The sequence below is a fragment of the Mustela lutreola genome, chromosome 2, assembly GCF_030435805.1.
Source record: "Mustela lutreola isolate mMusLut2 chromosome 2, mMusLut2.pri, whole genome shotgun sequence".
Classification (NCBI taxonomy): domain Eukaryota; kingdom Metazoa; phylum Chordata; class Mammalia; order Carnivora; family Mustelidae; genus Mustela; species Mustela lutreola.
The window spans coordinates 49,961,778-49,977,834 of record NC_081291.1 but is presented as its reverse complement, the minus strand read 5'-3'; the positions used below and the strand labels follow the sequence as shown (position 1 = coordinate 49,977,834).

The 16,057-nt window shown below is 38.5% G+C and overlaps 1 protein-coding gene across 2 annotated transcripts in view; it reads right to left on the bottom strand.

Moving 5' to 3' along the window:
* The window catches only part of GRM7 (glutamate metabotropic receptor 7), an 891,796-nt gene that overhangs the window by 115,012 nt on the left and 760,727 nt on the right, over window positions 1-16,057 (bottom strand). The gene's annotated exons all lie outside the window — the stretch shown is intronic.

Genomic DNA, 16,057 nt, shown 5'->3' with positions numbered 1-16,057 from the left:
TCTAGCACTTTCTATACATTAGGATTCTGTAGTGTTTGACAAACATATAAACTGAACTCAGTGTAGAGGTTTCATTAAGAAGTGTCATTAGAGGGGCATCTGGGTGGCTCAGTCAATAAGTGTCTGACTTCGGCTTGGGCCATGATCTCAGGGTCCTGGGATCAAGCCAAGCATTAGGCTCTGTACTCCATGGGAAGTCTGCTTCTCTCTTTTTCCCTCTCCCTGCTTGTACTCTCTCCCTCTGTCTCTGTCTCTCTCAAATAAATAAATAAATAGATTATTATATTTTTTTAGATTATTTTTTTTAAAAGTGTTTTTAGAAATTCCTGTGCTATCAGATACTATAGTGCTAATATCCAAATGTACCCCACCTAGTTATTATAAAGCCAAATGTAAATGATCTGTAGTTTTACAGTTCCCGAGTGTATTAAATTCATACTATAATGACTTCCTATGTAGAGTTCTACTTCAGATCCTTAATTCCTGAAGTCCATATGGTATCTCTCGTGCTAAGATGACTTCTTCCGGGAGAGGTCTTCCATTCCCATATATGAGACATAAACAGCCCCACTCTGAGCCCTTAACTTGCTTTATTTCTCTTCTTACTAATCATCAAGAGTTTATTTTCTATACCTTTGTTTGAAAGTAACCTCAGAGGGGTGCCTGGGTGGCTCAGTGGGTTAAGTCTCTGCCTTTGGCTCAGGTCATGATCTCAGGGTCCTGGGATCAAGCTCTGCATTGGGCTCTCTGCTGATCAGGGAGCCTGCTTCCCCTGCTCCTTCTCTACCTGCCTCTGCCTAATTGTGATCTCTATTTCTGTGTCAAATAAATAAAATATTAAAAAAAAAAAAGAAAGAAAGAAAGTAACCTCTGAGACTAGTTACTTTATTTCATTATTATACCTAGTCCTCAAAACAACTTTGTCACATAGACAGTATTATTGATAGAACAGGCGATTAGCTAGATAGGAGCTGGAGGCAAGGGTGGTGGTAAACAGTGGTTTTTTGGTTTATCACCTGCTGGGGCTATCAGCCAAGAACAACAGTTGCCAAACATGCACTCTCCTTTACAGCCAGTGTCCTACAATAACATATAATTTCATTATAATATATTTACATTGCAATTTCAACCCCCACCCCCATGGAGGAAGATGTCCATGAGGTCTGGTAAGAACTTCCTAAGGCCCAGCTCCCCCGCCCAACTGGTAGGAGGAGTCCCTCAAATGATTGGGAACAACCTCTGTCAGGGTCAGAATCAGCCCTAGTCATATATGACCCACACCCTATGCAAACGTAAAAAGAAAAACCACCTCTAACCCAGTTGCAGTTGCTACCTCTGGGCCTGCCCGCTCTCCCATCTTGAGAGTGTACTATTCTTGATGAAATGCTTGTGCTTGATTACTTTCCTTCTGGCTGTCTTTACTGGAGCACAGATCCTCACGTAAATCTTTCGTGGGAGGTGTTCAAGAAAGAGAGCTCCCTTCAAATCCCTCAAACCCTCCCACTAGTAACATTACCTCTGTATTGTAAACGGCTGAAGCCCAAAGGGCTATAGTGGTTTAGGCCAAGATTCTAACCCCAATCTGATAAACTGGGCCCATGGATGCTCCTTTTGCTGTCTCATAAGACAGTCCTCTGCCCAAAATTCTAGCCAAACCCATCTTGATTGAAGTTGATCAACTTCCTACGCGGGAAATTATACATCAGATCTGAGAGAAAGAAATGAGTCATTCCCATTTCTTAGTTCCTGTCCACAGTTATCTTCTGAAACTACACATGCCCCACCTTTTCCTGGATTCTCCTTCAGCTTCTTTGACTCACAGGCAGGTTTGTGTGTGCTTTTAGCTCCAGTGACGCATTATCAGGTCAGAGATGCACACACTGACATAGTTTTCAGCTGGCCTTTCAAGGCTCCAGCTTGTCCTTATTCTGCCCCATTTTACATCCTTCTTCCCTCCTCAAGGGCCTGCCCTGTAGGCTCCAAGTTCCAGCATCCAATGCGAGGATGACAGGCTTACAGACTCTGCCACCAGCTCCCACAATACCCTGCCTGTCATACTGAACACCTGGCTAAGTCTTCTTCAGATATCAGCTCCATCCCTGCTTGAAACTGGGTCAGTTTCACCCTAGTCCTAGTCCATGCCCCATAGCACAATATCCGTTCTGGAAGCACTTATCATTGTTGCAATTTCTCACTTATTTGTGGGGTTGCATAAAGACTGGCTGCCTCCCAGGATGCCTGGGTATTTCCGTCAGTTAAATGTTCTTGATTTCATATCAGGTCATGACCTCAGAGTCCTGGGATTGAGCCCCATATTGGGCTCCGTGCTCAGTGGGGAGTCTGGTTAGGATTCTCTCCCTCTCCTTTTGCCTACCCCCCATCGCCTCTCTTTCTAAAATAAATAAATAAATCTTTTAAAAAAAATTTAAAAAGGAATGTCTGTCTCCCTTACCTGACCATAGTTCTCAAAAACATGGGGCATGTCTATTTCAATCAGTATTGTATACTTTGCACAATGTATATTCATTTCAATGACATTTCTGTAATGTATAGGTATCAAACACATTTCTTTAAAGCCAAGGTGGTCTATTGCATTTTGAATAAAAGGGCAACATGGCATAGGTAGGATGATATGGGAAGGGAAGTTTTATGGCAAGATTTTACTTTTTTTTTTTTTTAAGATTTTATTTATTTGACAGAGAGAGAGAGATCACAAGGAGACAGAGAGGCAGACAGAAAGAAAGGGGGAAGCAGGCTCCCTCCTGAGCAGAGAGCCTGATGTGGGGCTCGATCACAGGACCGTGAGACCATGATCTGAGCCGAAGGCAGAGGCTTAACCCACTGAGCCAACCAGGCACCCCTCACTTTTTTTTTTTTTTTTTTAATTCCACATGCCTACCATAGTATTGGTTCTTAATAATTATGTTCATTGAATGTTTCAACAAACTGATACCCTAAAACACTATTTATGAAGCTCTGTTCTACAGTCTTCAGGGCAAGAAAGGCCCTGGCTTAGTGATTTGCGGAAAATCATCTTACCTCTGCAAGCTTTAATTCTCTCTAACTGAAACACGGAGATTGCATCACATTCTTTTCAGGACAGAGAGTATTAAGAGCAATATGAACAAACATTTACAGTGTCTGATGAGGAGAGAGCTGTTGTTCTAGCATTTCCCCAGATTCATAAGCAGAATTTAACAACCCCATCCTACTTTATCTCAATTCGATCTATCATGCTCTTTGCTTCTCTGTGCGAAGCCCCAGGCTTTCGATGATGTCAAAACATAGCTGGAATGCCACAGTTATTCCTATGTCCGTGTTTTCCATTAAAAACTCCTATTTTCAGGAGCTCAGTATGTTCATGGAGACTCTGTGATTTCATCGTTTTCTGTAATTGCTGTGAGCTACTGCCTCTCTCCGTGTGACATTTCACATATTTTCCTGATATGAACAGCAACAAAAAAACATGTTTCATTGATCACTGCTATTGTATTTCATTTGAGAACATATTTAAAAAATAAATTATGAGTCTTGTAATGGGATAAGGCTAAGAAAGACATATTTAGAATACGCAAGCACTTCAGCTCTCTCTCACCCTCAGCTGACAGGACTTACGCAATACACATTTTACAGGTGCATGCCAGTGGATGCTAATTTCATCCATAATTCTTTTGGCAGAGTCCAAGTTTCTGTTTAATTAACTAAATGACTTGAACCATCCAATTCTTGTTGCTACTAATGTATCACAATTAGAGCAAACAGTAGCCATGGAAACCAATGGCCTCGTCATAATTCCTAAAACAAGGATGGCTTTACTTTTGAGCCCATCAGATTCACAGCTCTCTGCAGCATACGTTTATGGTTATTGCTAAATGGGGATGTGGTCACTCTGGAATGTAATGTGGAGCTCCTCGTTACAAACTAATGTCATTATTAGGAGTCTGTCATTTCACTTGTATTTGCCAAGTTCCAATCATTCCCAGATCCCTCATATTTATGTTCAATTAGGGAGATATTGCGGTTCATAAAAACAGATATGAATTCACTGCGGGGGTGGGGAAACCCGGCCCTTGTTCTACAGTATAAAAAAGGCAAAGATAAAAAAATGTGTGTTGGGCTAAAACTGTGACAGTCTTGAAATTAATCATTTACCTCCTCCTCTGAGATTCGTTGTTCTCCCCTCTCCCTTGTGGCAAGAATGTTACTTTCCATAATTTTAGCACCAGGGTCTGCTCCACCACTGGGAAACACCACCACCACCACCAAAAAAAAAAACAGACAAACAAAAAAACCCCCCAAGATATGCCATTGGAATTCTGGACAAGGCTGCTCTAACCTAACAGGCAAGGACTTAGAATCTGCTATTCCTGAATAGGGGTTGCTAAATGGTAGTTTAAAATTTGGGTCATTCTAAAGCAATTTCTGTACTCTGTAACTGGCTATAAAAATGAAGAGAAAAGTAGCATGCCACATGCCTCCACCAGCATATCAAAGTCATTTTTTAAATAAAGCCACATATGTATATTTATGTGTAGCACATTTATAACGTGAGTGTTGGGCCCAAGTGTCACTGTAGTGCCCACTAGGCTGCAAATAGAAACCAAGAGGACATGCCATTCTATCCATTTCCTGCAGTTTTGTTTCTGAAAATGAACTGTGGTTTTAAGTCATCTTAGTTCACTGAGACAGTCACTTAATGCTTTACCTGTCTAAATTCCTGAAACATCACCTTCTTTCCCCCAAAGGTGATATATTTAGCTAGGCAAACTGAGTTGCCAGATAAAATAGAAGATACCTACTTCGATTTAAATTTCAGATAAACAAGAGGCATTGTTAATATGAGTATGTCCCCAATACTGTATGTTTTATACCAAAAATGATTCAGTTTAACTAATACTCAAATTTAACTAGGCATCATATATTTTTATTTGCTAAGCCTGGCAACTCTGGAAGCAACATGTTTGTAACTTTTTGTTTTTTTAAGTACTAAAACATTATTAATGATGTCAACAGTCTCTCTTCTTCTCTGCTTCTTACTACTGATAAAGACTCAGCTCCCTGCAGAGGCCAGGGGAGTGGGCAATGAGATTAGGTGGAGAAAGCCTCAAGAGAAGGGGGTCGCTGTGATTTTTATTAAGTTGGCTGCCATTTCTAAAAGAGCACAAAGGCAGAATTTCTTAAAAATGGCATTGGATGGCTGAAACGTTTTGCCAACAGTTACCTCACTCATCATGGACAACTAAGGCCAGAAATGATGCATGCTGAAGAAGGTGATCTTTTAGAACAGAAGACAAAAAATGTCAAGAGCCTGTTTACAAAATACAAGGTTTTGCTGAGCATTAGTCTATGACTCCAGGCCACCTGTTCTGAAGGAGAACTTTCTGATCATAAGTTGTATTCTTTAAGCATTTTTTTTAAAGATTTTATTTATTTATTTGACAGAGAGAGATCACAAGTAGGCAGAGAGGCAGGCAGAGAGAGAGAGAGGAGGAAGCAGGCTCCCCACTGAGCAGAGAGTCCGATACGGGACTCGATCCCAGGACCCTGGGATCATGACCTGAGCTGAAGGCAGCAGCTTAACCCACTGAGCCACCTAGGTGCCCAAGTTGTATTCTTTAAATCTGGCTTGAGTATGCCCTCCACACACTAAATCCTGCCATAAATAGACACATGTTTCATGGACAGATTTGCTTCCTTAAAAAGAAATTCCTGGATAATGCCCATGTTTTACTGTGCTTCTCAGAAAATGTATGGACAACATAGCAGCTAACAATGATCCTTGCAGGTCGGACCCTTTTTGAAACCATCTCTGCATCTTTTACTTTGTTCCTATGTACTGTTTAGTACATAGGCCCTTCATGTCTTGCTTTTGGTCTTCATTCACAGTACTGAGACCAGGCAGATCTTTCTATGCAAAGGCCAGTATTTTCCTGAAATCCATGCATTTCTCTCTTCTAGGGGCCCACCTGATGACTCAGAGCCATTGTATTGTCCAGTATAGACTTTTATTGACACCTGACATTTGACTAATACCCCAATTCCTCAATTTCATCATTTAGGGCCATTTAGTCTTCACATTACATGGATAACCTAAATTATTAGCAAAAGCTATGCTACCACTAGTGAGGAGAAACTTGTCTTTAAATTACATTTAATTACCTTCATTAAGGATGGCAGCATTTGGTGACACATATTTGCAAATTGGACAGACTAAAATAAGCCTGGTGCATCTCGTTTCCTGAACATCCCAGGCTTTTTTCGGCCTCTGTCCCGTCTGTGTCTAGTCATTGTCCTCTCTAGCATTATGGTCAAAGGCAAGATCGTCCACACACTTTCTGACAAAGATATGGCCATCTTCTAAAAATAATTCCTTCTTTTGATCCCTGGACCTCTGTTGATAAAGACTTTGATAAAGGCAATACTCAGTACAGACTGGTATTTTTCTAAGGGACTGTAGATAGGCAATTTCTGCTTGCAGATGGGTGCCTATGGTCAAGAGAATTGGATCTTCAAATGGCTTTTCTGCATTATTATCAGGAAGCCACTGATGCCATGTCCAGTTCACTGTAATTAGTAGCCTTCAAGATATAGGTTCTCTTAAATGAGTATGTGGATTGAGCAGTGGCCTGAGAGCTTCTGTGAAGGAGATATGGCTTTGTGCTGGTGAGTTATGTAGGGGATTCTGGGTTACATACAGTCAAAATGGACTTTTTAAAACAATATTCATCCAGACTCAATTCAGTAGAGTCTGCTTTTACTTTATTTGTGATATTTAACTGGATTATTTAAAGTCACAGTTGGCAAGAGAAAATAAACTACCTAGGCCTACATGAACTAAAGGAAACGAAAACAAAAAAACACCTTTACTTCCCTTTTGAATGTTGTAAAAGTTGGCTTTGGAAGTTCCCTCTTGGAATCTTAACACATCACTGTTGGCAACAGACAAATCATCTAAGCAGAAAATCAACAAAGAAACAAGATCTTTGAATGACACATTGGACCAATGGACCTCATAGATATATACAGAACTTCCACCCTAAAACAACAGAATACTCATTCTTCTCGAGCACACAAGGAACTTTCTCCAGAACAGACAACATACTGATACCAAAAGATTGAGATTATTCCATGCATGTTCTCAGACCACAATACTTTGAAACTGGAACTCAACCACAAGAAAAAGTTTGGAAAGAACTCAAACAGTTGGAAGCTAAAGACCAACCTGCTTAAGAATGTTTGGATCAACCAAAAAATCAGAGAATAACTTAAACAATTCATGGAAACCAATGAGAATGAAGACACATCAGTGGCCCTACGGGTGAAATACATAGCCATCCAAGCCTCACGCAAAAAAGTTGAAAAATCCAGTTCTTTACACCTTAAAGAACTGGAAAATCAACAACAAATTAAGCCAATCCCACACACAAGTAGGGAAATAATTAAGATTAGAGCAGAGATCAATGAGTTAGAAACCAGAGATATAGTAGAACACATCAATGAAACTAGAGGCTGCTTTTTTTTTTTTTTAAAGAATCAATAAGATCGATAAACAACTGGCCAAACTAATCCAAAAGAAGAGCGAGGACTCAAATTAATAAAATTATGAATGAAAGGGGAGAGATCAAGACTAACACCAAGGAAATAGAAATGATCATTAGAAATTATTATCAACAGTTATATGCCAATAAGTTAAGCAACCTAGAAGAAATGGATGCATTCCTGGAAACCTATAAACTTCCAAGACTGAAACAGGACAAAACTGACAACCTGAATAGACCAATATCTAATAACGAGATTGAAGCAGTGATCAAAAACCTCCCAAAAAACAAGAGTCCAGGACCTGACAGATTCCCTGGGGAATTCTATAAAACATTCAAAGAAGAAATAATACCTATTCCCTTGAAGCTGTTTCAAAGAGGAAAAAAAAAAAAAGAATAAGAAAAAAAAAGGGAAAACTTCCATATTCTTTCTATGAAACCAGTATTATCTTGATCCCCAAACCAGGCAAAGACTCCACCAAAAAGGAGAATTTCAGACCAATATCCCTGATAAATATGGATGCCAAGATTCTCAACAAAATCCTAGCAAACAGGATCCAATAGTACATTAAAAAGATTATCCACCATGGCCAGGTGGGATTTATCCCTGGGATACAAGGGTGGTTCAACATTTGTAAATCAATCAATGTGATAGAACAAATCAATAATAGAAGATATAAGAATCACATGGTCCTCTCAGTTGATGCAGAAAAAGCATTTGACAAAATACAGCATCTGTTCCTGATTAATACGATTCAAAGTATAGGGATAGAGGGAATATTCCTCAGCTTCATAAAATCCATCTATGAAAAACTCACAGCAAGTATCTTTCTCAATGGGGAAGAGCTGACAGAGGAAGTGGTGATGCAAGTATCTTTCTCAATGGGGAAGAGCTGACAGAGGAAGTGGTGATGCAAGTATCTTTCTCAATGGGGAAGAGCTGACAGAGGAAGTGGTGATGCAACATGGGGGCTTAAGTGGGTAGGAGAAGAATAAATGAAACAAGATGGGATTGGGAGGGAGACAAACCATAAGTGACTCTTAATCTCACAAAACAAACTGAGGGTTGCTGGGGGGAGGGGGTTTGGGAGAAGGGGGTGGGATTATGGACATTGGGGAGGGTATGTGCTTTGGTGAGTGCTGTGAAGTGTGTAAACCTGGTGATTCACAGACCTGTACCCCTGGGGATAAAAATATATGTTTATAAAAAATAAAAAAATTTTAAAAAAGGCCATAAAAAAAAGAAATAGCATTCTTGGGGTGCCTGGGTGGCTCAGTGGGTTAAAGCCTCTGCCTTTGGCTCAGGTCATGATCTTAGGGTCCTCGGATCAAGCCCCACATCAGGCTTTCTGCTCAGCAGGGAGCCTGCTTCCCCCCTCCCCCACCTGCCTCTCTGCCTACTTGTGATCTCTGTCAAATAAATAAATTTTAAAAATCTAAAAAAAAAAAAAAAATCCATGCACAGAAATCAGTTGCTTTCTTATACACTAACAATGAAACTATAGAAAGGGAAATTAGAGAATCAATTCCATTTACTAAAGCACCAAGAACTGTAAGATACCTTGGAATAAACCTAACCAAAGAGGTAAAGGATGTGTGCTCGAGGAACTACAGAACATTCATGAAAGGAATTGAAGAAGACACAAAAAGATGGAAAAGCATTCCATGCTCATGGATCAGAAGAATAAACATTGTTAAAATGTCTATACTTCTCAGAGCAATCTATACTTGTAATGCCATCCTAATCAAAATTCCACTAGCATTTTTTCAAAGTCTGGAAAAATTAATCCTAAAATTTGTATGGAACCAGAAAAGACCCTGAGTCCTAAGGAAATGCTGAAAAAAGAAAAAACAAAGCTGGGGGCTCACGTTGCCTGATTTCAAGCTTTACTACAAAGCTGTGATCACCAAGACAGCATGGTACTGGCACAAAAACAGACATATAGACCAGTTTAACAGGGTAAAGAGACCAGACATGGACCTTCAACTCTATGGTCAAACAGTCTTCAACAAAGGAGAAAAAAATATTCAGTGAGAAAAAGACAGTCTCTTCAATAAATGGTACTGGGGTAATTGGACAGCTACATATAGAAGAATGAAACTTGACCATTCTCTTATACCATACACAAAGATAAACTCAAAATGGATGAAAGACCTCAATGTGAGGCAGTAATCTATCAAAATCCTAGAGGAGAACATAGTCAGTAACCTCTTCCACATCAGCCACAGCAACTTCTTTCAAGATATGTCTTCAAAGGCAAAGGAAACAAAAGTGAAAATGAACTTTTGGGATTTCATCAAGATCAAAAGCTTCTGCATAGCAAAGAAAACAGTCAACAAGACAAAGAGATATGCCACAAAATGGGAGAAGATATTCGCAAATGACAGTACAGACAAACAGCTGATAACCAAGATCTATAAAGAACTCCTCAAACTCAACACCCCAAAAACATATTCATGTCAAAAAATGGGCAGAAGGGGCACCTGGGTGGCTCAGTAGGTTAAAGCCTCTGCTTTCGGCTCAGGTCATGATCCCAGGGTCCTGGGATTCAGCCCCGCATCGGGCTCTCTGCTCAGCGGGGAGCCTGCTTCCCCCTCTCTCCCTGCCTGCCTCTCTGCCTACTTGTGATCTCTATCTGTCAAATAAATAATAAAAAACCAAAATCTTTAAAAAAAAATGGGCAGAAGACATGAACAGACACTTCTCCCAAGAAGACATACAAATGGCTAACAAACCCATGAAAAATGTTCATCATCATCAGCTATCAGGGAGATTCAAATCAAAACAACATTGAGATACCATCTTACACCAGTTAGAAAACCCCAAATTAACAGGACAGTAAACAACAAGTGTTGGAGAGAATGTGGAGAAAGGGAAACCCTCTTACACTGTTGGTAGGAATGCAAATTGGTACAGTCACTTTGAAAAACAGTGTGGAGATTCCCTAAGAAATTAAAAATAGGGCTTCCCTATGACCCTGCAATTGCACTACTGGGTATTTACTGCAAAGATTGAGATGTAGTGAAAAGAAGGGCCATATGTACCCCAATGTTCATAGCAGCAGTGACCACAATAGCCAAACTGTGGAAAGAGCCAAGATGTCCTTTAACAGATGAATGGATAAAGAAGATATGGTCCATATATACAATAGAATATTATGCAGCCATCAGAAAGGATGAATACCCAACTTTTGTATCAGTATGGATAAGACTAGAGGAGATTATGCCGAGTGAACTAAGTCAAGCAGAGAAAGTCAGTTATCAAATGGTTTCACTTACTTGTGGAGCATAAGGAATAACATGGAGGATATTAGAAAGAAAGGAAAAGTGAATTGGGATAAATCCAAGGGGGAGGCAAACCGTGAGAGACTGTGACTCTGAGAAACAAACTGAGCATTTTGGAGGGAAGTGGGTGGGGAGTATGAGTGAGCCTGGTGGTGGGTATTAAGAAGGGCACATATTACAAGGAGCACTGGGTGTGGTGCATAAACAATGAATCTTGGAACACTGAAAAAATAAATAAATAAAATATTTCTCATAAAAAATAAAAATAAAACTTACCTGTTTAAAAGTTGTCTCATTGAATTAAAAAAAAAAAAAGAATAAAACCATTAGATGAGGAAAAAAAAATGTGGTAACATTTCCCAAATGTTCCTTCTGACATTTAAGCACAGTGTTGATTGCTACAGGTATTTTGTCTAGGTAGAGCCAATTGTGCTCTTTTAACAAACACTTAAATGGCATTTAATGTATGCCTTACAACTTCCATAGGCAACTATGCAGTCTAAATGTTAATTCAGTGAATGGTCTTACCAATCCTACCATGTAAGTACTATTATTTCTCCAATTTACAAATGAAGAAACTGAGGCCAGAAAGGTTAAGTGGTTTACTCAAGATCACCTCCAGTTCCTTGATATGGATTTTGATTCCTGACTCAAAATGAAGGTGTGGAAGTAAAAAGTCTATCAGCCCACAGTTATTTTGCACTTGTTGTATGCCTACCACTGAGCTAAGCATTATCTATTTTTTCTTCAACAATTCTGTGGTATAGATATTCCTATCCTGCCACCCCCACTTTGCATATAAGAAAACTAAGGTACAAGTTGGGTTAGATGATTTGCCCAGGGCAATCGCACAGAACAGGTATTTGGAACCCTGCTCACCCCCTGCATCCAACCCATTGTCCTAAGGTTTTATCGCAGGACTGAAATAGTTTGATTTACTGAGAAACAAATCCTTATTCTCTAATCAAGGGTCAACACTGGGAATTGCTAGCCATGGAGACTCCTCAGAATGTCCTCCAAATGATCTCCTATCTCTGGTAAGATCATATCTTGCTATTTTTCTCTGTCATTTGTTCACATGACTTTATCAATTCTGTCTATTCCAAGTTGTGGTAATTGTTTTCTATTTTTATTTTTCTTTTCCTTACTCTCAGGAATCCCTTATATCTTCTTGTTTCTTTTGTTTGCTAATAATATTTGTGTCCATTCTGTCATTCTTTTGCTTTACAGTTTCTTGGTTACTATTCTCCTTAGAAAGCTCTTCCTGTCCTAACATTTTTCAAATTTTTATTATATTTATAGATGTTTTCCTTTTTAATTTTAGCTATTTTCCTTACCTAAAGTTTCCTTTTCATGCAAGATGTAAAATATAGGTTGAAATTATTTTTCCTCTCATGAAGAATATCCAGTTCATTTTATATAATGCACTGAGCAGAACACCTTCAATGACACTTGCAATATAAAGCAAATTCCCATATACATGAGTTTGTTTCTATACTTTATATTATGTTCTACTGAGTTATTTGCCCACCCTTATAACAATACCATTAATTATGTTAGCCTTGATAGATATCTTGCCATTTGATAGATTAAGCCACTAACACCACTTTTCTAAACTTGTTTTTATTTTTTTATTTTTATCCTCTATTACTTTTAGAATCTTACCAGAATTACACTGAATCTATATATTAATTGGGGACCGATAATCTTCTTCCTATCCAAAGCCTATCTTCTCAATTCATTAAGGCATCCTTTTAAGTTTTTCTTTCTAAAGTCATAAAATACAGCAATAAAACTGAAGTAAACCTATTGCCTCTGGCAGGGTTTCTAAACTAATCAGTGTGTATCCTTAGTAACTTTATAGGTTTTCCATAGTTAGGATCCAAAGACTCGGAGGTCCTTTCATATGTCTTACCTACTCCTTAAGCAGTTTATTACAACTACGTAGGAGAAACCAACTGTACACATGCAATAAGGAAAGCCTATCATACAGAAAATAAACACACAGCCCAGCAGCTAATGAGTACCAGAGCGTGGTAGCAGGAAAGTTCAATATGGCTGGGGTCATGAAGGGAATCTACATAGAGGAAGGGGGGTGTTCGCTGGATCCTGATACACTTATTCAAAGTTTTATTCAGTGAGTGACATGACCGCACTATGTGTAACCAGCTGCAACATACATTCTGGATTAGCAACCTGAGATTGAAAGTTTCAAGGACAGTCTGTGTTAAGTGTAACAAGCATGTAGATCACTTAGTTTTATAAACTTGAAAATATTCTAAGTTGTAAACTTTTTTTTTTGATGCTGAGGGAAGGGGAACACTTAATGTTGAAAGAGCCTTATGCTTTTCATTTTAGAAGCTTCAAATATTTGTGCAAAATGTCGCCAACAGTAAAGTCTGCTAGCATAAGACCTTGCATTTCATCACAGTAAATGTTTTTTGTTTGGTTTTTAAGTAAAAATGGTATCTAAATAAAACATCATTAAAAATTGGATTTCAGGACACTTCTGCTAATGGCATTTTGGGTATTTCAGATCAACCTTCCAATAAGGACAATTAGAAAAACTGAGCAAAGTTGACAATCTTTCTCTTGCTCACTCTCTCTTATTCTTTCTAATCTGTTCCAAGGTCTTAAAGAGAAGAATTGTAGGGAGAAGATCTTACAAAAGATGATAAAACATAAGTAATCCTCACATTTTCAAGGGTTTTATTTTTTTCTCCTTCTATTTTGTATTTCCTCAAGAGCCAACTGCTTATTCTATAAAACTTCATATTCATTCAGGCTTTGGTTTGAGACCTTAATAGTGTATAAGCTAGGAATAAGGACTATCTAGAAGTATACCAGTCCTCACAGAGATTGGTTTAGATTTACTTAGAAGCAAAATCAATCTTTTATACTACCTCAAATTATCTGTATAGTGTCTCCTATATAATATTCAGCAGGGATTCATTACTAGGTATTCAAGGTAACAAGAGTAAAATGATGGTTAAAAAAAGTAACTCAGGGAGGCACCTGGTGGCTCAGTGGGTTACGCCTTGGCCCTCAGCTCAGGTCATGATCTCAGGGTCCTGGGATCAAGCCCCGCATTGGGCTCGCTGCAAGTTCTTAGCAGGTTACCAAGCTTTTCAGCAAGGGCCTATAATACCAAATTACTGTTTATTCGTTACTAAAATGAACTGATGCTAATAATAATCCTTTACTCTCTACTATTCATTGTCTGGTAACTGTATTGGACTCTTACATACTAGTATTTTTTTTTTTTTGACAATTATCAACTGACTTTATTTCTTTTCATATGTTAAAACCAGCAGTGCACAATGTTTTGTAAATAAAATATATCTCATCAAAAAAAAATTTAACTTTATCACATATCATCAGTTATGTTACACTGCCCTGAATAAAGAATATTTGGCATCTCTAACAGTCTTCTGGCATATTTTTTTTAACCAGGTTTGAATAAGAAATTGTTTTTCAAATGGTGACATATGTTCACATTAAAAAAAAAAAAAACTAGTATGTAAGAGTCCAATACAGTTACCAGACAATGAATAGTAGAGAGTAAAGGATTATTATTAGCATCAGATCATTTTAGTCACGAATAAACAGTAATTTGGTATTATAGGCCCTTGCTGAAAAGCTTGGTAACCTGCTAAGAACTTGCAAGATCACACCACTGATATTCAAATAGAATTTATAAGCAAATCCATACTTCCTCCTCTCTCTCTCTGCCTACATCTCTGCCTACTTGTGGTCTCTGTCTGTCAAATAAATAAAACCTTTAAAAAAAAAAAGTAACTCAGAAATTACTGCATAGATTTAATGGCAGATTAGAACAGAGCTCAAAATATTAGAAGATGTGTCAGAAGATAATAACCAAAAAGGGAAAATTAAAAATAAGAGATTAACTAAGACATTTTAAGTTATTTAAACTTCAAGTCTCAGTATAAACTGAAAGTGAGAACGTGGAAGAAGTAATATTTCTCTTGAATTTGGCCATTCATGCTAAATCCATTTGAGGAGTGGGCCAAAATTGTAGATTTGCATTTCTTACCTTCAACTGGATTCTTCTGTTTCTGCCATTACCCAAAACCTACTAAGGTGTTACTGACAGGAAGGTGAGGCGGGTAGGAAGACCTAGGATGTTAGAAATACTCTAATTATGAACTTGGATGCTATTTATCTGGATGTGTTCATTTTGTGAAAATTCACTGAGATTCTCTTGTATTTTTCAGGTACTTTATTTAAATTAATTCATGTTTTCTACAAGTTGAACAGCAGTACTATCACAATATCTAATAAAAGTTTCCCCCAACTTTCCCTATCCTAGGACATAGTTATTGCACTAGGAGTATCAGTCAAAATATCAAACATGGGGACCCTGGGGTGGCCCATTGGTTAATCATCTGCCTTTGACTCAGGTCATGACCCCATGAATCCCCTGCATTGGGCTCCTGAGCCTCCTTCTCCCTCTGCCTGCCACTCCCCCTGCTGTGCGCTCTCTCTTTCTCTTTCTCGCTCTCTCTGGCAAGTTAAATAATTAATGAATTAAAAACAAAAACAAAATATCTAACTCAAGTCTTGATGTCAGAAGTTGAGACTTACTATCACTGTCTTCTGAATTAGCTTTTATCATGCTACCACACATTAGCTCATTTAGAAGTGGTCATAGAAAACCAAGGCTCACAACACCTGTTTTCCCAAACACAGGGCATTCGTGTTTGGGGGAATGCTGAAAGACATTCTCTCTCTTGTTAAAATGTAAATATTCTTCAACGTCAAGGGAAAAACAGCAACTGTCTGTACATTCAGAAGATGTGGACATTTCCTTCTCTACTTCTCCACCTGGGAGAGGGAGTTGCCTTATGTTTATATTCTGAGTGTCAGGGATGAATAATGCCACATATTTGGAGTGTTTCTCAAATGCCCAGTCACCATCTGGGCTGAAATCTAGATCCTTTTACAAATGTTTTGCCAGCTATAATTGAATCTTGTTGAAATATGCTGGACATATGTATGTTACGGTTGGAATGCTGAATGCATAGACTGAGCCCTATCCAGCAGTTGGAGGGCAATCGTAGAAACGAGTATTTTACTGGCCAACCCAACACTTCTGATATCTTTACCTTTACTATTTAAGCAAAATTGCATTAGTCTGGTAGTCATTGATTCCAAATCCCCATTCATTCATACTAAGTGAAACTGGCAGAATTTAGCTCTGCAGATGAAAAATA